We start from the raw sequence: 21,900 nt of genomic DNA on the forward strand, positions 1-21,900 counted from the left end.
TAAATAAGGAAGCAGCTGTGGGACACGTTTTAACAGAGTGTGGGAGGTGGAGTTCTCATCCACTTCGAATTATCTAAACCTGAGAGACTTTTCCAGAGTTCATAGGCTTTGTCTCTTCATACAGTCTGGAATCCTTAGAGCTTGCTAAAATTCAGAATTATTTCTTCTAAAAGAAGTCAGTTTTTCAAACCATGTAGATTATACCTCATTTTCATATCCATTTCAGTACGGTTTCATTCCAGAGAAATTGGATAAATTAAAACATACCCACACCCTGCTTTATCATATCCTGTTCCTGAAGCTTAGAAGTAAGATTTTTGTGGATTTGGAAACTTCAAATGATTTAAGCAGTTTTATATCTTGGTATGCTGTTTAGACAAGGAGTTACAGTAACTCATTTTCTCTCAATGTACAATTGATATTGTGTGTACAATGTATATAATAGCTGCACAGCTATCATCAACATTTGCTAACTCCATCTTGATGTTTTATGTTGAAAGGATATAAATAATCCCATTACAGATAAGTCTGTGAGTATGTCTGTGACTGAGTGTGTGTGTGTGTGTGTATGTGTGTGTAGGGGGGGCTGGGGAGAGAGAGAGAGAGAGCACGTGGTCATACATCTTTTACTCATCTCATCCAAAGAGACTTCTAACTAGAGCCCTAACTCAAGAAATAAGTTGCATTGATCTGGTATTATTAATGGGGCAATGTTGAGTTTTTAGTGGGACGAGATACCAAAGGGAAATTATTCCATCATTGCCAGTAAGCTTCTCTCTCCACCCTGTTTTCGGTAATTTTTCCCACCTCTTCCTTTCAATTTGCAAAGCCAAGAAAGTGCGCAATTAAGAGAAATATATCTATTATGCCCTATACATGTTTTTAGCACCTAATAAGTATACCACTAGTAATTGAAAAATTAGCCATGAAATCCATATTGACTAGCGTTCTGCCATTTCATTCAGAAATCACTCTGTCCTGATCCAAATGTAAATTTCCGAGGCAGAAGCTTAAAAAACCTAAGACATGGACACCACTAAATTAATTAAATCAGCTTGACTTTTAAAACAATTAGCATCTGCAACACCACATTTACACTTTTATTTTATCACAGCAATTAAAATTCCAACTGAAAAATCAGTAGAGTTGGGGTGGGTTCTGCACAACTCCAAAGTCTTAGATATTTTTCTGAGAACTAGAAGACAGAATTTTCTCTGAACTCTGTTCTCTGCGGACCTGAGCATAAACGAGAGCAGAAAGGCATTTTGTCCAGTAGCATCTTACATACCTGTTTGTCATGCTGTGTTTATATTCCTTTTTATGTATTTAAAAAAAAAATTGTCCTGCTCTAGACTGATCTTTCAACCTACAAGTTTCTGGAAAAATAACACACCAGTCAACATGCACATCTGAAGGCGGCTAATTCCGAATTTAACTCTCTTTTCTTGTGACCTAAGTCATCTTCTCATGATACCACTTGTGTTCACAAGCCTGAGTATTCCCAGGAAACTTTATTCTTCAAGCACCCTTTGTCACATGTCGCCATGCTCTGCTAACTGCCCTAATCACATCACCTGTGAATCTGACCCCCAAGGGTGACAGCTGCAGCATGTTCCACTCTCTCATCATCCCTATGAAAAATCAAATATGGAAATTTTACCCCCATCACATAATACTGCCAAACATTTTAAATTGATACCTGAAAAAGAAGTTTTGTACCTTCTTTTTTCTCAAAGATGGCTAAAGTATTCCTTAGTTGTATCTTTTATTTAAGTTTTGGATTGCACTTAAATCTCAACACATTTTGAACTGAGCTCCACTCTCTGTGCTGTATGTCACTAGAGGCCACTAGAGGTCACAACAAGGTCACTAGGCTCTTCTCTGAAAACATCACACAGTATACAAATATACATATTTCAGCATTTTAACATTGTCATCAGACACTCTAGCCCCCATGACCAAATAATTACAGCAAACAAGCCCCCTTCCCCACCTAAAGGTGACCAACGAGTTCACACCAGGACTCTGGCCTGTCCTTCGAAATAGCTCTTGGTCCCTATGATGAAAGTGATGGAACTCTGATATATCAGAGCCATTTCCAAACCAACTAGTCACCCCCATGTCACTTGCAATCACTTCTTTCTATTTATTTGGCAGTTATTAGACTAATCTATCCTACATAGACTAGTCATATTAATCAGTTTATGATGACCTGAAGGCCACCCAATGTCCAAAGCAACTTGAGGGCAAGATGGTGACAGGCTGTGCAGCAGAACAGAGCATCCCTCCTGACTAGATGTCAGAGGACCCCAGGTTCATCACCGACTACAGGGTGGGGAGGGAGGGACTCTTGCTGCTTCTAGGGGCAGGCCTGGGGCTCCTCCCACGTAGAAGGTCTAGTGGGGGAACGAGATTTTCTCTTTCCATACACCTTCATCATCCGGCCACTGAAATGCTTAATGCGGGCTTTCAGAAGAACTAGGGCAGGTGATCAGAAAAAGTGATAAATGGGGGCCTGCATTTCACACAGTTATTTATAACAAACTAAATCTGAACTACTGCACTGGGAGTTGGAGTACAAGGGGGGAAAATGTATGCAGGCAACAGGGAGTTAAGTAAATAATTTTTTTCTTTTCTTTGTCGATGTGTTTAGTTCTCTTCCTGCCAAGATTCATCTCACTCTGCTATCTTGTGAGAGACACATATGGTGCAGTGAAATTGCCATCCAAGAAAGCATGTCCCAGCCTGTTGAGACATCATCAAATAAGATTAAAGCAAAGTAAAAATAAAAAGATAGAACAATTTTTTTTCTTTTCCTTGTACAGAGAACATCTGATGAAAGCGACTGAGGTACTTGAATTGCTTCTAAAGGTTTTGCAGCCATTTCTTTACTTTGGATGGTTAAGAAAAAGCCAGGGATAACACGACAATATCTTCTTTAAGTTAGTGGGGAAAAAATGTGCTTCATAATAAACCAGATGTATATGAATAAAATACAGTATTGCCTTCGGCACTTCTGTTGTAAATAGCACTGAAACATGCTGTAGACAGACTTCAGTCTCCGCTTTTGCTCCTTCTCTCTGAATTCTATGGATTAAAATTTTATGTTTATACTCCAATAAAGATCCATTAAAAAAGCAACTTTGTGTGGTGGCATCAAATAAAACTTCTAGTTTTTAATGTTAGTTATTATATCCAGATTCTTTTTATGGCACAGGATTGCTAACTTCTTGCTTTTCAGACCTCAGTATAGAAAGGACTGAGTTTCATCTTCACCCAACTGGTGGTCAGATTTCCCTCCTATTGCTGACACTTGGGAGACATGGGATGTGCAGGTAACTAACTACTCAACCTAACTGGCACACCCTGGACCAGACTGTGAGGGACAGTGCTTGCCTATGACAGTGTGGGCACCCCTATTCTCATAAGCTGTGCACATGACGCTTAATGTAAAATACGCCAGGAAAGTATAATGCGCCTGCCCTTCACCAGAGTGTCCCTGGTTCCTGGCAATACCCGGATGGTGCACTTATGAATTGGCTAGATTAATATCATAGCCACCTCCAAAAGGCAGCATCTTTTCTACCCATATTCCTCCTAAGTGACAATAATATCAACTTCCTTCCCTGTTTGCTTTTACTTTAAGAACCTGCTGGCTCTGGGCAAATTTATGATGGGGATAGGAAGAGGGGAAATCCACAGGCTACTCTCTTAAGTCTCTCTTCCAGAACATGCAAAGGATCTCTTATTTTTCAGGGGCTTACTTCCCCTTCCCTCCCAGAGTGGGATTTCAGGAAGTACTGTAAATACTTTAAAGGATGCGGTTCAGAGGTAAACAATACCATGATTCACATCAGAGGTGGGGTCCAAAGCCAGGCTTTGAAATTAAAATATATTTTTTTAAGTGTCTGGAGAGGAAGGGTAGCAGGCAGTGAAAGACAAGAATGTCCCTTTTTTCATGCAGATACACTGTTCTCTGTGATATGAAATCAGTTTGCGTTCTGGAAGCAGAAATGAGGAAGCAGTCTATGCATTTGTTTGCAAACTGTCCTAGGTAAGGAGCCATAGGTTTACAAGATCTTGTTTCCGATGCGTGGCCTTAATTGGACCTCTGGAAAGCAACAATGCATCGGTAGAAGAGATTATCACTGGCCTTAATAAGCTGTTGTTGGCTTTCATGACAGCCACAGCCTAAAATGAGGCACATGGAGCCCAGAGACAATCTCACCAATTGCCTGAAGCAAGGATTAAAGAAACAAGGATCCGAAGCAGAGAAAGAAAGAAGTGGGGAGGGGGGCAGCGCAAGAAACAGGGGCTAATGTAAAATCGTTTCCATATTAACCTTCTTCCCTTCTGACAATGGTCAAGTTCTGATTCAAAATACAAATTATCTCCAATTACTTCAAAAGAGGCAGTCAGAGAGCTGTCATTTAACCTTCACCATCTGTTTGCCTCAAAAGAAAGCTGTACAGCCTGCCACGCTGACCTCAACTTTTCCTCTGAGCCCTGGACGGGCACCAAAGACGGGGCCTTATTGTTCTCCAGAGAGAAACCTATTGGGGTTTTACTGGGAGGAAGCGGGAGGTGGTTAGGAAGGAGGAAAGAGAGAAAGGAAAGATGATATTGATGGACCAGAGGAAGGAGCTCTGAGAGGTGACTCAATACAAGCTGGGTTGATGTCTCATGTTGAGTGGGTGGCCTTACCCACCCTCTGGACGCTGCTTACTGAATATCCTCTGCTGGAGGATTTGTTTTAAAACAAGACTGGCTCTAAGAAGGTCTCAGGGGCTTCCCTGGTGGCGCAGTGGTTGAGAGTCCGCCTGCTGATGCAGGGGACACGGGTTCATGCCCCGGTCTGGGAGGATCCCACATGCCGCGGAGCGGCTGGGCCCGTGAGCCATGGCCACTGAGCCTGCGCGTCCGGAACCTGTGCTCTGCAACGGGAGAGGCCACAACAGTGAGAGGCCCGTGTACCACACACACAAAAAAAATAATAAATAAATAAATAAAAATAAGAAGGTCTCAGTGAACCGAGACAGATGATGATTCAAGGATGGGCAGGACGAGTTAGGGCCCATGGCATGGTCGACCCTGATGCCTGGTCAGCTGTAGCGGGAGGCAAACTATTAGGAACACAAATGTGATGGGGTTGCCCAGAAGGTAGAGAGTACCCAGGGAATAAAGGTTTCTTGACACAGTCAAAGAAGCAAGACTTGAAGGCAGAGAGAAATGGAGCTTTGGGAAAATAAAAATCTGTTAGTACTGTACTGTCTGATAGACAATTGGTAGGCTGGAAAAAAGTTTTTAAATGAAAAAATAAAAAACTTACCCACTATACAAAACCCCCAAAATCACAGCATTCAGGATGGCCAGGTGGGGACCAAAGCCATTCTGGAGTCTCTCAGTGGAGACATGTCAGTCTGTATCGAAGCAATTGTAACTAAGAAAACCAAATTTAACTACTCAAAGTGGCTCTCATCGGGCACGAGGTAAGGGCATGGAGAACACCCGTTTTAGATGTCCCAGAACAAGGTCAAAAGGACCCGGAGGAAGAAAAGCTTCCCAACAGGCCATAGTGAAACAATAGATGAAAATTTCTAAATGCCTTGTGTTTTATGGGAGAGTTCTAATGTTTCTACCCAGGTACATTATATTATTTCCACTACCTCTGATCTTTACTTTCCATTTTAAAGCCCACTGAATAACAGGTTTCTTCAACAGGGAAAGAAAGAAAACAGACCCCCTATAAACGAGGACAACTTTGCCTCATAAATGGTTTGTGTGTTCAGAGAGCAAAGGCACCTGGAATTTTCTAAAGGAAAGCACCTGGAATTTTCTAAAGGAAAGCACTTCCAAATACTAGCGCCATGTGTGGGTAGGGCAATTCCTTCTCTTGTCAAACAGTATTGAAGCTCGAGATTTTTACCACGATGCCTGGAGTAACTGCCGGGGCCACTTATCTCTCATTGCCAAAGCAGATGGGGACAAGCTGATCAAATAGAGAAAGCTGCGGTGTTCTCAGTGTCAGGAAGGCAGTGGTGGGTGTGAGGACGTGCTGGTGGCCGTCCAGAGGACACAGTGGTGTGCGAGACCACTGTGAAGGGGTGAAACTAAAACCACTGAGTATGGGCTCTCCATTCACAGCCCCCTCCCAATACACAAAGAGAACTCCTTTATTTCTATTTTCCTCTTCTACCTTCTCTGCCCCCTGCCACCCCCCCAACCCATTTCCGAATATAAGTCAAGGCCTTCATTGGCAGGTCACTGTTAGATGCTGAATCTAACTGCAGGAAATAGCCCTGTGACACTGGGCCATGATGGAATTACCCTCATTCAGATCTCTCTCAGGTCTGTGCATCCTTCCAAGTTCAACTTACGAGACAGCGGGCCACCTGAGTTGTCAGAAGAGTGAAGGATGGAAATGAAGATACACATGCTTTTCTAAGGTCTAGACGCTGCACCTAAGTAGCTGTGTCTGACGGGCATCTTCCCTCCCCTTCATACTTCCTTGCTGGCCAGTGCAAATGCTCCATGATTGAAACAAATACAGAATTTTAAAGAAAACGTGGCAGAACTTCTTGGAATAAAAAGGCCTTTGGCAGATTCCGGCTCTCCCCAGCCCTCCTGTCCTCCACCAACCCCTCCATGGGAAGGGATGCAGGGACAGTGAGAAAATTGTTCAGAAGAAGCATCTGTATGTGATTAATTGACAAGCTGGAGTGTTTGCAAACTTGTCAGGGCTGAGCCCACGATAAAGTCCTGTGAGCAGGTTTGTGTTCGAGAAGGGAGCCGGCTGTTACATTTCATAAGACAAATATTATCTGTTCCTCTTCCAGGATGCCTGTTATTAAAAGCTGGATTTAATAGAAGAATTAAAGGGCTTGCTGCATTTGACATTTCATCCACTGAAGACCTGGGGGTGGGGGTGGAAAACCCAGTACTATGCTGATCCAAAGCTTATCTGTCAAATTTTCCCCTGTTTGGCTTTTCCTTCTTTTCTATTGACTGGTTTTTGCACCAAATGTTAAGTAAGTCAGAAGATGTTGATGATTTCCCAATTACAGAAAGCTTTTCATAGCCTATTTCAGGGACCACAGATATGCAAAAGATTTTCAGTTCATTATCGCTAGGTAAATATCACACTAAAAAACAAGCTCCTCTTCCTCCCCGTCGCCCACACACACAGGTAGCAGAGGAAACAAACACGGAGCCCATTGTTACACGTGTCGGTGCTTAGTGCTTGGAAATGGTTGCAAAGTCCTTTAAAAAAAATCAATGCTATTTTATCATAAAGACACTGACGGGGATGATTTTTTAAATGCTTTTTGGATGCCAAGATTCCCACTGATTTCGTGCTTGTTCTCTACATTTATGGCTCTGTAGTTCTATTCTTATGTTACCCCATCGAGTCAGTACTTCATAAAGCATGAATCATCATCGCTACCAACTCAATTGCCAGGAGAGTGTTGGGAGTGGGTCCGGGTCAGAATGACAAAATCCCCGTGGAATTCTGAGGTGCTAAGGAGTAGCCCTGGATGGGGATTCAGAAGGAGTCTCCAAACTCTACTTGGATCAAAAGCACATGGTACATACAGACACTACCTGTAATTTAAAAATAAGGTCCCATAACCAGGAGATGGAGAAGTGATGTGTCTGTGATATGGCCTCTGAAATTTCACTTGTGTCACTGTTTCTACTTCATGGTTCACTGGCTCAGAGACAGGCCAAGTTCAGATACTCCATGAGACTGGGAGGTGTTACTCTGTTCCTTGTTTAAACTACAGATATCTTGGAAGGTTTGATTAAACAGGCAAAATAGTATGAAATCATCAGAGAAGATGAATAAACACAATCTAAATCTTTCCCTAATTTTCCCTGGTAATTTCCCTAAAGTTACCAGATAAAATACAGGATGCATTATATATAGCTAATATAATAAAATATTTAGTATATTTGGTATAAAATATTTAGTGTAAGTATGTCCAAATATGGGACATACTTATACTAAAAAAAGTAATTGTTATTTACCTGAAATTCAAATTAATTTCGGTGTTCTGTGTTTCTATTTGCTAAATCTGACAACCCCCTACTAAATTTGAAACAATTTGATTTTCAGAGGCAGGAGACTGGAGTTCTAGAAGTTTCTACTGACAGTAGACTGAAGGCAACATGTTTCATTTTCCATAAATGTACAGATGTGAACTGTGTAATAAAATCATTCTTCATGAAACATCTGAATTTTAGATTTTCTTAATTTAAAAAAGTAGTTTTACCACTTTTATTGTATACACAATTACCTAAATCAACAAAAATATAAGAACTCTAAGTGAAAGGCCTTAGAAAAGATATGTAGCTGGGAGACCTTCAACATGGCAGAGGAGTAAGACGTGGAGATCACCTTCCTCCCCACAAATACATCAGAAATACATTTACACGGGAACAACTCCTACAGAACACCTACTGAATGCTGGCAGAAGACCTCAGACCTCCCAAAAGGCAAGAAACTCCCCATGTACCTGGGTAGTGCAAAAGAAAAAATAAAAAACAGAGACAAAAGAATAGGGACGGGACCTGGACCAGTGAGAGGGAGCTGTGAAGGAAGAAAAGTTTCCACACACTAGGAAGCCCCTTCACTGGCAGAGATGGGGGGTGGGCGGGGAGGAAGCTTCGGAGCCATGGAGGAGAGCACAGGAACAGGGGTACAGAGGGCAAAGCAGAGAGATTCCTGCACAGAGGATCGGTGCTGACCAGCACTCACCAGCCTGAGAGGCTTGTCTGCTCACCCACTGGGGTGGATGGGGGCTGGGAGCTGAGGCTCCGGCTTCAGAGGTCAGACCCCAGGGAGAGGACTGGGGTTGGCTGCATGAACACAGCCTGTAGGGGGCTAGCGTGCCACACCTAGCCGGGAGGGAGTCTGGGAAAAAGTCTGGAACTGCCTAAGAGGCAAGAGACCACTGTTTTGGGGTGCACGAGGAGAGGGGATTCCTTCCCTGTCTGCCCACAGAAGGCAGAGCACCGCCTAAATGAGCTCCAGAGACGAGCGTGAGCCACGGCTATCAGCTTGGACCACAGAGATGGGCATGAGATGCTAAGGCTGCTGCTGCAGCCACCAAGAAGCCTTTGTGCCAGCACAGGTCACTATCCACACCTCCCCTCCCAGGAGCCTGTGCAGCCAGCCACTGCCAGGGTCCCATGATCTAGGGACAACTACCCCGGGAGAACACCCGGCGCACCTCAGGCTGTTGCAACATCATGTCAGCCTCTGCTGCTGCAGGCTTGCCCCTCATTCAGTACCCCTCCCTCCCTTCCCCTGGCCTGAGTGAGCCAGAGCCCCCGAGTCCACCACTCCTTTAACCCTGTCCTGTCTGAGCAAAGAACAGATGCCAGAGGGCGACCTACATGCAGAGGCTGGGCCAAATCCAAAGCTGAACCCCAAGAGCTGTGCGAACAAAGAAGAGAAAGGGAAATCTCTCCCAGCAGCCTCAGGGGCAGCGGATTAAATCTCCACAATCAACCTGATGTATCCTGCATCTCTGGAATACCTGAATAAAAAACGAATCATCCCAAAATTGAGGCAGTGGACTTTGGGAGCAACTGTAGACTTGGGGTTTGCTTTCTGCATCTAATTTGTTTCTGGTTTTATGTTTATCTTAGTTTAGTATTTAGAGGTTATTACCATTGGTAGATTTGTTTATTGATTTGGTCGCTCTCTTCCTTGTATTTTTTATCTATAGATATATATATTTTTTTCCTTTTTCTCTTTTAGTGAGTGTGTATGTGTATGCTTCTTTGTGTGATTGTTTCTGTATTGCTTTGCTTTTCCCATTTATCCTGGTTCTACCTGTCTTTTTTTTTTTTTTTAAAGTATAGTTTCTAGTGCTTGTTATCATTGCTGGATTTGTTTGATGGTTTGGTTGCTCTCTTCTTTCATTCCTTTTTTATGACATTTTAATTTTTAATATTTTTTTAACTTTATTTTATTTTATTCTTTCTTTCTTTTTTTCCCTTCCCTTTTCTTCTGAGCCGTGTGGCTGACAGGGTCTTGGTGCTCCGGCCAGGTGTCAGGCCTGTGCCTCTGAGGTGGGAGAGCCGAGTTCAGGACACTGGTCCACCAGAGACCTCCCAGCTCCCAATAATATCAAATGGCAAAAGCTCTCTCAGAGATCTCAATCTCAACGCTAAGACCCAGCTCCACTCAACGACCAGCAAGCTACAGTGCTGGACACCCTATGCCAAACAACTACCAAGACAGGAACACAACCCCACGCATTAGCAGAGTGGCTGCTTGAAATCATAGTAAGGTCAAAGACAACCCAATACAAACCACAAGACGCGGTCCTGCCCACCAGAAAGACAAGATCAAGCCTCATCCACCAGAACATAGGCACCAGTCCCCTCCACCAGGAATGCTACACAACACACTAAACCAACCTTAGCCACTGGGAACAGACACCAAAAACAATGGTAACTACGAACATGCAGCCTGCAAAAAGGAGGCCCCAAACGCAGTAAGTTAAGCAAAGTGAGCAGACAGAGAAACACACAGCAGATGAAAGAGCAAGGTAAAAACCCACCAGAACAAACAAATGAAGAGGAAATAGGCAGTCTACCTGAAAAAGAATTCAGAGTAATGATAGTTAATATGATCCAAAATCTTGGAAATAAAATGGAAAAATACAAGAAATGTTTAACAAGGACCTTGAAGAACTAAAGAGCAAACAAACAATGATGAACAACACAATAAATGAAATTAAAAATTCTCTAGGAGGAATCAATAGCAGAATAACTGAGGCAGAAAAATGGATAAGTGACCTGGAAGATAAAATAGTGGAAATAACTACTTCAGAGCAGAATAAAGAAAAAAGAATGAAGAGAATGAGGACAGTCTAGGAGACCACTGGGACAACATTAAATGCACCAATATTCGAATTATAGGGGTCCGAGAAGAAGAAGAGAAAAAGAAAGGGACTGAGAAAATATTTGAAGAGATCATAGTTGAAAACTTCTCTAATATGGGAAAGGAAATAGTCAATAAAGTCCAGGAAGCACAGAAAGTCTCATACAGGATACATCCAAAGAGAAACACACCAAGACACATATTAATCAAACTATCAAAAATTAAATGCAAAGGAAAAATATGAAAAGCAGTAAGGGAAAAGCAACAAATAACATACAAGGGAATCCCCATAAGGTTAACAGCTGATCGTTCAGCAGAATCTCTTCAAGCCAGAGGGAGTGGCAGGGCATATTTAAAGTGATGAAAGGGAAAAACCGACAATCAAGATTACTCAACCCAGCAAGGATCTCATTCAGAATCAACGGAGAAATTAAAACCTTTACAGACAAGCAAAAGCTAAGAGAATTCAGCACCACCAAACCAGCTTTAACAACAAATGCTAAAGGAACTTCTCTAGGCAGGAAACACAAGAGAAGGAAAAGACCTACAATGACAAACCGAAATCAATTAAGAAAATGGTAATAGGAACATGCATATTGATAATTACCTTAAATGTAAATGGATCAAATGCTCCAACCAAAAGACAGAGACTGGCTGAATGGATACAAAAACAAGACCCGTATATATGGTGCCTACAAGAGACCCACTTTAGACCTAGGGACACATACAGACTGAAAGTAAGGGGATGGAAAAAGTATTCCATGCGAATGGAAATCAAAAGAAAGCTGGAGTAGCAATTCTAACATCAGACAAAATAGACTTTAAAATAAAGACTATTACAAGAGACAAAGAAGGACACTACATAATGATCAAGGGATCAATCCAAGAAGATATAATAATTGTAAATATTTATGCACCCAACATAGGAGCACCTCAATACATAAGGCAAATGCTAACAGCCATAAAAGGGGAAATTGACAATAACACAATCATAGTAGGGGACTTTAACACCCCACTTTCACCAATGGACAGACCATCCAAAATGAAAATAAATAAGGAAACACAAGCTTTAAATGATAAATTAAACAAGATGGACTTAATTGATATTTATAGGACATTCCATCCAAAAACAACAGAATACACTTTGTTCTCAAGTGCTCATGGAACATTCTCCAGGATAGATCATATCTTGGGTCACAAATCAAGCCTTGGTAAATTTAAGAAAATTGAAATTGTATCAAGGATCTTTTCCGACCACAACGCTATGAGACTAGATATCAATTACAGGAACAAATCTGTAAAAAATGCAAACACATGGAGGCTAAACAATACACTACTAAATAACCAAGAGATCACTGAAGAAATCAAAGAGGAAATCAAAATATACCTAGAAACAAATGACAATGAAAACAAAACGACCCAAAACCTATGGGATGCAGCAAAAGCAGATCTAACAGGGAAGTTTATAGCAATACAATCCTACCTCAATAAACAAGAAACATCTCAGGTAAACAACCTAACCTTACACCTAAAGCAATTAGATAAAGAAGAACAAAAAAGTCCCAAAGTTAGCAGAAGGAAAGAAATCATAAAGATCAGATCAGAAACAAATGAAAAAGAAATGAAGGAAACAACAGCAAAGATCAATAAAACTAAAAGCTGGGTCTTTGAGAAGATAAACAAAATTGATAAACCATTAGCCAAACTCATCAAGAAAAAAAGGGAGAAGACTCAAATCAGTAGAATTAGAAATGAAAAAGGAGAAGTAACAACTGACACTACAGAAATACAAAGGATCATGTGAGATTACTACAAGCAATTATATGTCAATAAAATGGACAACTTGGAAGAAATGGACAAATTCTTAGAAAAGCACAACCTTCTGAGACTCAACCAGGAAGAAACAGAAAATATAAACAGACCAATCACAAGCACTGAAATTGAAACTATGATTAAAAATCTTCCAACAAACGAAAGCCCAGGACAGATGGCTTCACAGGTGAATTCTATCAAACATTTAGAGAAAAGCAAACACCTATCCTTCTCAAATGCTTCCAAAATATAGCAGAGGGAGGAACACTCCCAAACTCATTCTACGAGGCCACCATCATCCTGATACCAAAACCAGTCAAAGATGTCACAAAGAAAGAAAACTACAGGCCAATATCACTGATGAATATAGATGCAAAAATCCTTAACAAAATACTAGCAAACAGAATCCAACAGCACATTAAAAGGATCATACACCATGATCAAGTGCGGTTTATCCCAGGAGTGCAAGGATTCTTCAATATACGCAAGTCAATCAATGTGATAAGCCATATTAACAAACTGAAGGATAAACATCATATGATCATCTCAATAGATGCAGAAAAAGCTTTCAACAAAATTCAACACCCATTTATGATAAAAACCCTCCAGAAAATAGGCAGAGAGGGAACTTACCTCAACATAATAAAGGCCATATATGAAAAACCCACAGCCAGCATCGCTCTCAGTGGTAAAAAACTGAAACCATTTCCTCTAAGATCAGGACAAGGTTGTCCACTCTCACCACTACTATTCAACATAGTTTTGGAAGTTTTAGCCAGAGCAATCAAAGAAAAATAAATAAAAGGAATCCAAATTGGAAAAGGAGAAGTAAAACTGTCACTGTTTGCAGATGACAAGATACTGTACATAGAGAATCCTAAAGATGCTACCAGAAAACTACTAGAGCTAATCAATGAATTTGGTAAAGTAGCAGGATACAAAATTAATGCACAGAAATCTCTTGCATTCCTATACACTAATGATGAAAAATCTGAAAGAGAAATTAAAGACACACTCCCATTTACCATTGGAAGAAAAAGAACAAAATACCTAGGAATAAATCTACCTAAGGAGACAAAAGACCTGTATGCAGAAAACTGTAAGTCACTGATCAAAGAAATTAAAGATGATACAAACAGATGGAGACATATACCATGTTCTTGCATTGGAAGAATCAACATTGTGAAAATGACTATACTACCTAAAGCAATCAACAGATTCAATGCAATCACTATCAAACTATCAATGGCATTTTTCACCGAACTAGAACAAAAAAATGCACAATTTGTATGGAAACACAAAAGACCCTGAATAGCCAAAGCAATCTTGAGAAAGGAAAATGGAACTGGAGGAATCAGGCTCCCTGACTTCAGACTACACTACAAAACTACAGTAATCAAGACAGTATGGTATTGGCATAAAAACAGAAATATAGATCAATGGAACAGGATAGAAAGCCCAGAGATAAACCCACTCACATATAGTCACCTTATTTTTGATAAAGGAGACAAGAATATACAATGGAGAAAAGACAGCCTCTTCAATAAGTGGTGCTGGAAAAACAGGACAGCTACATGTAAAAGAATGAAATTAGAACACTCCTTAACACCATACACAAAAATAAACTCAAAATGGATTAAAGACCTAAATGTAAGGCCAGATGCTATAAAACTCTTAGAGGAAAACATAGGCAGAACACTCTATGACATAAATCACAGCAAGATCTTTTTTGACTCACCTCCTAGAGAAATGGAAATAAAAGCAAAAATAAACAAATGGGACCTAATGAAACTTAAAAGCTTTTGCACAGCAAAGCAAACCATAAACAAGACGAAAAGTCAACCCTCAGAATGGGAGAAAATATTTGCAAATGAAGTAACTGACAAAGGATTAATCTCCAAAATTTACAAGCAGCTCATGCAGCTCAATATCAAAAAAATAAACAACTCAGTGCAAAAATGGGCAGAAGACCTAAATAGACATTTCTCCAAAGAAGATATACAGATTGTCAACAAACACATGAAAGCTCAATATCACTAATCATTAAAGAAATGCAAATCAAAACTCTAATGAGGAATCACCTCACACTGATCAGAATGTCCATCCTCAAAAAATCTACAAACAATAAATGCTAGAGAGGATGTGGAGAAAAGGGAACCCTCTTGCACTGTTGGTGGGAATGTAAATTGATACAGCCACTATGGAGAACAGTATGGAGGTTCCTTAAAAAACTAAAAATAGAACTATCATACGACCCAGCAATCCCACTACTGGGCATATACCCTAAGAAAACCATAATTCAAAAAGAGTCATGTACCACAATGTTCACTGCAGCTCTATTTACAATAGCCAGGACATGGAAGCAACCTAAGTGTCCATCGACAGATGAATGGCTAAAGAAGATGTGGAACATATATACAATGGAATAGTACTCAGCCATAAAAAAATAGAAATTGAGTTATTTGTAGTGAGGTGGGTGGCCCTAGAGACTATTATACAGAGTGAAGTAAGTCAGAAAGAGAAAAGCAAATACTGTATGCTAGTCGCATGGCACAGGGATATTGGCTCGGTGCTTTGTGACAGCCTGGAGGGGTGGGATGGGGAGGGTGGGAGGGAGGGAGACGCAACAGGGAGGACATATGGGAACATGTGTTTATGTATGACTGATTCACTTTGTTGTAAAGCGGAAGCTAACACACCATTGTAAAGCAATTATACCCCAATAAAGATGTTAAAAAAAAAAAATACTGTATGCTAACGCATATGTATGGAATCTAAAAAAAAAAAAAAAAAAAAAAATGGTTCTGAAGAACCTAGGGGCAGGACAGGAGTAAAGACAGAGATGTAGAGAATGGACTTGGGGACATGAGGAGTGGGAAGGGTAAGCTGGGACAAAGTGAGGGAGTAGCATGGACATATATACACTACCAAATGTAAAATAGATAGCTAGTGGGAAGCAGCCTCATAGCACAGGGAGATCAGCTCAGTGCTTTGTGACCACCTAGAGGTTGGGATTGGGGGGTGAGAGGGAGACACAAGAGGGAGGAGATATGGGGATATATGTATATATATACATATATATATGGGGATATATGTATATATATACATACTCCATACTGTTCTCCATAGTGGCTGATTCACTTTGTTATGAAGCAGAAACTAACACACCATTGTAAAGAAATTATACTCCAAAGATGTTAAAAAAAAAATCTCTATCCTGTTTTTTATCTTTGTTTTCCCTTTGGATTAGAAATAAATATTTCTCATGTTTCTGCTTAAAAAAACAAAGATATATAGAAAACAAATGTTAAATCCTTGCATATCACAATTAATTAGCTCAAACCCCTAAAAATAGTTGGTTACTTTAGTTTAGAAATGCTCCATCATAGTTTGTCACAGTCCATATTTACAAACTTAGTGCAAAGGTAACAGAAGCCTAAAATTTCTCCTAACCAGGTCAAATTGTCACAAACTTGGAATTTATCAAATTCAAAATTATTAGGGTTTATTGTTCTTATATTTCACTCAAGACAACTAATTTTCCCTCAGTGATTGCTTTCTCCTTTCCCTTCAGATTAGAACAAAATCTCATTACCTAAAGTAAGCTTATTCTTGAAAAGGAAACAAAAATACTGAGTTCCAGGATACTAATTCTAATCAAAAGTTGATTTAAATTGTTCCAGGCTCTCCCAGTGTATTTGATCCATCCCGGTGGGCTTTGGGATGACTGAGCTGGTCTGTGTGGGCCTCCTCTGTACCCTGGAGCATGTCTGTACTTCAACTTTGAGAAACAAAAATAAGGCTCCTGATGTCCCCGGGGCCCCCACCTGTTGCCTTATTAACTCTGCTTGGGAAGAAAGTGCCCATATGAATGAATGAATGAATATTGAACAAGTAAAAGAGCAAAATACAAATCTATACAGCCACTCTTCTGATAAGAGTTGACCTATGTGTAAACATACAGATGGGATTCGATCATGAATGTCCTCTTTCAAAGACAGTCCAGCAAATTTATCTACTGAGGCAGAATGTTCCAGAAATGGGGAATCTATTTTGGATCTGAATATTTCATAGTATCTACCAGGTTAGCATCTGTCTTAGGAATATCTCTGTCAAAGTAGTTGCTAAAATATTCTAGGGTGAAGGCCGTTCCCTGCATTTCCGAATTGCAAAGTGCCAGGACAGGATGCATCTCAGAAGAGGCCGTGAGAAGCATCTTTGCTCACTTGTCTCAGCAGAAAGGACAGGGAAGATGTCTCCCTTTTCAAAGATGGCTTTAAAATGACAACGAAAGGGTCAAAAAACAAACAAAATTATATATATTTTTTTCTTTTTGTTTTTTAAGTACAGGCAAATCCAATGCTTCTGTGTTTTTAAAAGCCTTTCTCCAAAACTGGTCCTATTTATTAGTGGTGAAATACAAACCATGTTATCAGGAATCTTAAGGAAATAGATTGCTGTTAAGTGATACTTCAGAATCCAACCCCTAGCAAAGCTACTGCGCCATTACAGGAAGATAAGGAGAAAATGCTTGCCTCCATTAAAGAAGACCTTCGCCTGAAACACCGTAAACCGTTCAGTCACAGTTCTAAGCCAGTGATTCAAAATATCGCTGGAAATTTTCAGTTAACCAGCGGTACCCACAGTCTTTACAAACGAAGGCAAAGACCAAGACTTGGTTGTTGGAGGGGATGTTAAAGAGGGTGATTAGCCTCTAAATGTGCAGTCTTAAAGGTCCAATTTTCACATGCATTAATGTCACATGTGATAATCTACAGTATTAGGGGCTGTGATTGGTTGCTGCCTGGCTCCCTGTTGAGTAAAACAGCAATAATCTAAGTATAATATCACCCCCTAGCCGCCTCTCACCATCCATCCTGCTGTCCCCCACTCCTGGCCACAGAAAGCAGTTGGGTGTCACCAAAAATATGTCATGTATGCAGGCTTCAGTTCTTAGTCTATTTTGTTTTTGAGTCCTGGGTTTGTTTTTTTAAAGAGTGGAAAAAAAAAATTTTTTTAATTTTTTCTGTCCTCAAAGAGCTTATAGTCCAGGTGGGAACACAAAATACCCATGAGGGAAATGGCATAACACAGTGTCAGACGAAGACCCCTAAATTAAATCCTCAAGTGACTCAAAGCATTTCTCTTTATAGTAAAAAAGCAGGTGGATGAGATTCTTCAAAGATGGCTTCCATTATAGTCTAAAACAGGATACATACTAGAGATAGGTCAAGGGCAAAGTCTAACAGATTATATTCATAAGCTAGGGCATGGTTTTGTCACTCAGTCATGGACGGAACTAGGGTGAGTCAAGCATGTACTTCTCACCTGGTCACAAGTCTAGAAGACCTTTGACCTCTGGGTTCAACCTGCCCTCATCCTGAGTCCATGAAATATTAACCTGGCAATGCGTCCTGATCCCTGTCCTCATTCTCCACAACAGCCCAGCTTCCCTGGACCAAGGGCTTGGTGCCTACAGGGCTAACTGAGCCCAGCCTCCTCCCTGGACAGCAATGCACTTCCCTCCTGCAGTGGCAGCAATGAGCTCACCCTGTACCTTGGTTTACATGGAGTTCCTTTCCAAGATGAGAGCTCTACCTCATCTCCACTATTGCCCATCCTTGGTTTCATCCCTTAAAGATGGGACTCACTCCCTCTACCCTCAAGTTACATTGAGTGTTCCACCACTTGAAGATGTGAGTGTCAACATCATTACATTGGATTACAGTGATTGCCACTATCCCAAGACCCTGGCTCCTATACTCCCTCCTTCCTACCCATCTGGCGTCATCATCACTCCAACTAGTTCAAACTCAACACAAACAAGGGCATGGATCAGACCCAACATACCAGTCTACTCTACGATCAGGCCCTCTAGCCAGCCCCTGGCATTAGACCTTCAACTGGGTCCGTTTTCTACCTAACCCATTCTTAATCCCCATGTTACAGAATCATACTGCTAAGGTGGCTCTTGGTGGTCAAGCCTGCTCAGGATATAAGAATTAGTCAGCAGTTTCTCCAACACCCTCTCATGGTATTAAATACTGGTAGCTAAGCAATGTATTTAACTTTGGAGTTCTTTGTTCTCTTAGAAGAAAAAAAAAAACCAACACTGAAATTGATGGGTTTGGGGATACCTCTCAGTTGCCATGCCTTCGGAATAGTAGGAAAACATCTACTGTCTAACATTTGTATCTGGTAATAATTGTATGGAGTAGTGAGGGTCACAGAGAGTTTATTCAATTTTACTCTTTGTTTTCACATTGATGGCATTAGGAAGAAAACTTCAATGAATCCTTCAGTGACCTCTGGCCCATTTTGTAATGCAGGACTCTAAAATTCAAGAGCTGAAGCTTGGATACAAGGTGGTGCTAAGGGGTAAAAAATGAACTATGGGTCCTTTTCCCTAAAGAATACCTCAAATACTTAAGGTTTGCAGGGCACCTAATAATTTCCAAATTATTTTCATACACATTATCTCATCTAGACCTGAGAACCCAGAGAAGGATGAGTTAGCCCCACTTTTCACAGATGAGGAAAATAAAGTCTGTCTGGGTTAAATGACTTGTCCAAGGTCAGCAAGACCAGTCTAGGTGGTAGACTTCCAAGTGTAGATTTAGTGATCTTCTTTGCTACACAGGTTAGTTCCTCTTCTTGTAAACACATTCTCCAAGTCGGCTGCCATCAACATCTGCCAAGCTGGGGCATTCTGAAAGCATGATGCAACCTATGGTACGTGTCTAACGTGCACTGCTGCATCGGGGAAAGGTGGGTACTTGAATCTGCGTTCTCAGGGCTCTTTGGCCAAATTCTAGGGCATCAGAGTGACAAAAAATTTTTTTAGGTCCCTTGGAGAAAAGACCATTTATGGGAATATCTGGATTTGTATCCCTTTGGGTAGAAGACCTTTTTTGGAAGCTTCCTGCTCAATCCAGAGCCTGACAACTGTGGACCAGGGCTAGCCTGAGATTCCCAGGACACTTCATTGAAACAGTCTTTTTACTCCCTCCTAATACCAGCTGAAGATATGTTTCGACATGTCAGATAGCCCTGGGTACTCTTATGCTGTAAAACTGTGTGCCACACAAGTGAGACCAAGAGGCCTTTGTAGATGGCAAATGAAAATCAGATTTATCTCCTGTCAGGATTAAAATACCCCAATGGGTGCTGCATTTCTGGGTGCATTAGTCTCTAGGGGCTGCCCTGAAATGAACACAAACTCGGTGGCTTAAGACAATAGCAATCTATTGTCTCAGTTCTGGAAGCCACGAGTCTGAGATCAAGGTGTTGGCAGGGCTAGTACTTCTGGAGGCTTTGAGGGAGAATCTGTCCTGTGCCTATCTTCTAGTTTCTGGTGGCTCCAGCAATCCTTTACACTCCTTGGCTGGAAGACTCAACACCCCCTTTTCTACCTCTGTCTTCACATGGCTTCCCCCTGTATCTCTCTGTGTGTCATATCTCTCTTTTTTCTTATAAGAACACTGGGTTTAGCATCCACCCTAAACTCAGGATAATTTCATCTCAAGATCCTTAACTAATTACATCTGCAAAGACCATATTTCCAAATAAGGTCACGTTCTGAGGCTCTGGGTCGACATGAATTTTGGAGGGACACTATTCAACCCACTATACTGGGTAATCCATTCCAAACACCCACAGATTTTCTTCCTTTGAACTAATTCTCCATGTCAAGCTGAAGCCCAAGTTCTCTTGCCCTGAACTTAAAGAAGTTGAATAACCATTAGCCACTCTCATCCCTACAAGATTTCCTCATTTACTTTCCTTAGAACACTCTGTAGTGCTTCCTCTACTAGGATAAAACGAGCCAACTTCTGGTGCATTTTCTGTAAACAAAGCATCCTGTTGGCCAAGGTCAAAGTCCAGTGTCCTCTCTTTCTTCAGATTCCACAGTACCTATTTAACCAGCACGGGGAAATGGAGAATATTTTTAAAGTTGGAGGGGACATTTACAGGCTTCATGCATTTGTTTCATTTCCATTCCAAGGCAGGATTTGCTTGTGTATCTTCTGGCCTAAGCAGCCCCTTAATTAAGACATGACTCACAACTCATTTTCATGGCAATAGGCCGCAATGTTATATACCTTAGAATATTTCAGTAATGAGCCTTACTGAACAGAGCAAACTCTTTGTTTCAGTGAGAAATGCTAATTGAAGGAATTTTTTTTTCCCCAAAAGGACACTGAATAGAAACCAATGTACTAAGCAAAATGTAGATGATGCCTCCCTTTTATCTGCCATTTCTTCTAACAGAAAACAAAACACAATCTCAACCAAACCAACAGTTCTGGCAGGAAAAAGAAAAAAAAAAAAAGCCTCAATATTTATATTCTCCAACAAAGTGGGTAAGGAAGGAAGAAAGGTGAATGCTACAAATACCATGCAAAACACCAGTTCAGTTTCTTTCAGCAGCTGGAAGAAAATGTCTCAGCAGCCCCCTCCCTTTAAATTTTTTTAGTTACCAAATTCCTTTATGTTTCTTTTCTTACAAAAGTGACTTTATAGGTCATTAAACAACTATTAGACGCACAAGTGAGCAAAACCCAAAGCATGGACCTTTTTCCTTTGATTTTTTTTTCCAGTTTTTGAGAGTTTGGGTATGTTTGTTAATGCCTTTGTGGGCATTTAAATAGTCTATCCATTTGTAACATCCCCTGAATAAGCCAGCTCAAGGAAACTTGCCTTGCATTAGCACACCTGCTGGGCCAAAACATGAACACGTATTACCCCAAATGGGACACCTCATTTGCCAAACAGATTCAAACTTCAAATTACCTGCTTCTTTGGATTGCTACACCTGGTTTTCATCAACCTGCATGGAACTCGATTTTCTACTTTCTCTCTTCCTCCCTGGGTTGGACAGGAAAGGAAAAGGCAAAGAAACAGAGAAGAGAGGGAAGGCGGAGGTAAGGACGGCTAAGTCCTATTACCAAGGTCATCACCGGACCCAGGCATGGTGTAGCCCTCTCTAGTCACCAGAACAGGCTGGTGTCAGGGTGTAAGGTCCCCTTCTCCTGCAAATGTCTTTGGTAGTGAAATCTATCAAAGGAATCTCAAAACAAATTACATGGTAAATTAGTGTCTCAGTTCTGGCCTAGTCTCCCTGCCCCACTGTTCGCTCCATGGGTGAGCTGCTGGCGAAAGCCTGCCAGATAAACAGATTACAGAATGTC

The sequence above is a fragment of the Tursiops truncatus genome, chromosome 19 (assembly GCF_011762595.2).
Source record: "Tursiops truncatus isolate mTurTru1 chromosome 19, mTurTru1.mat.Y, whole genome shotgun sequence".
Lineage (NCBI taxonomy): Eukaryota > Metazoa > Chordata > Mammalia > Artiodactyla > Delphinidae > Tursiops > Tursiops truncatus.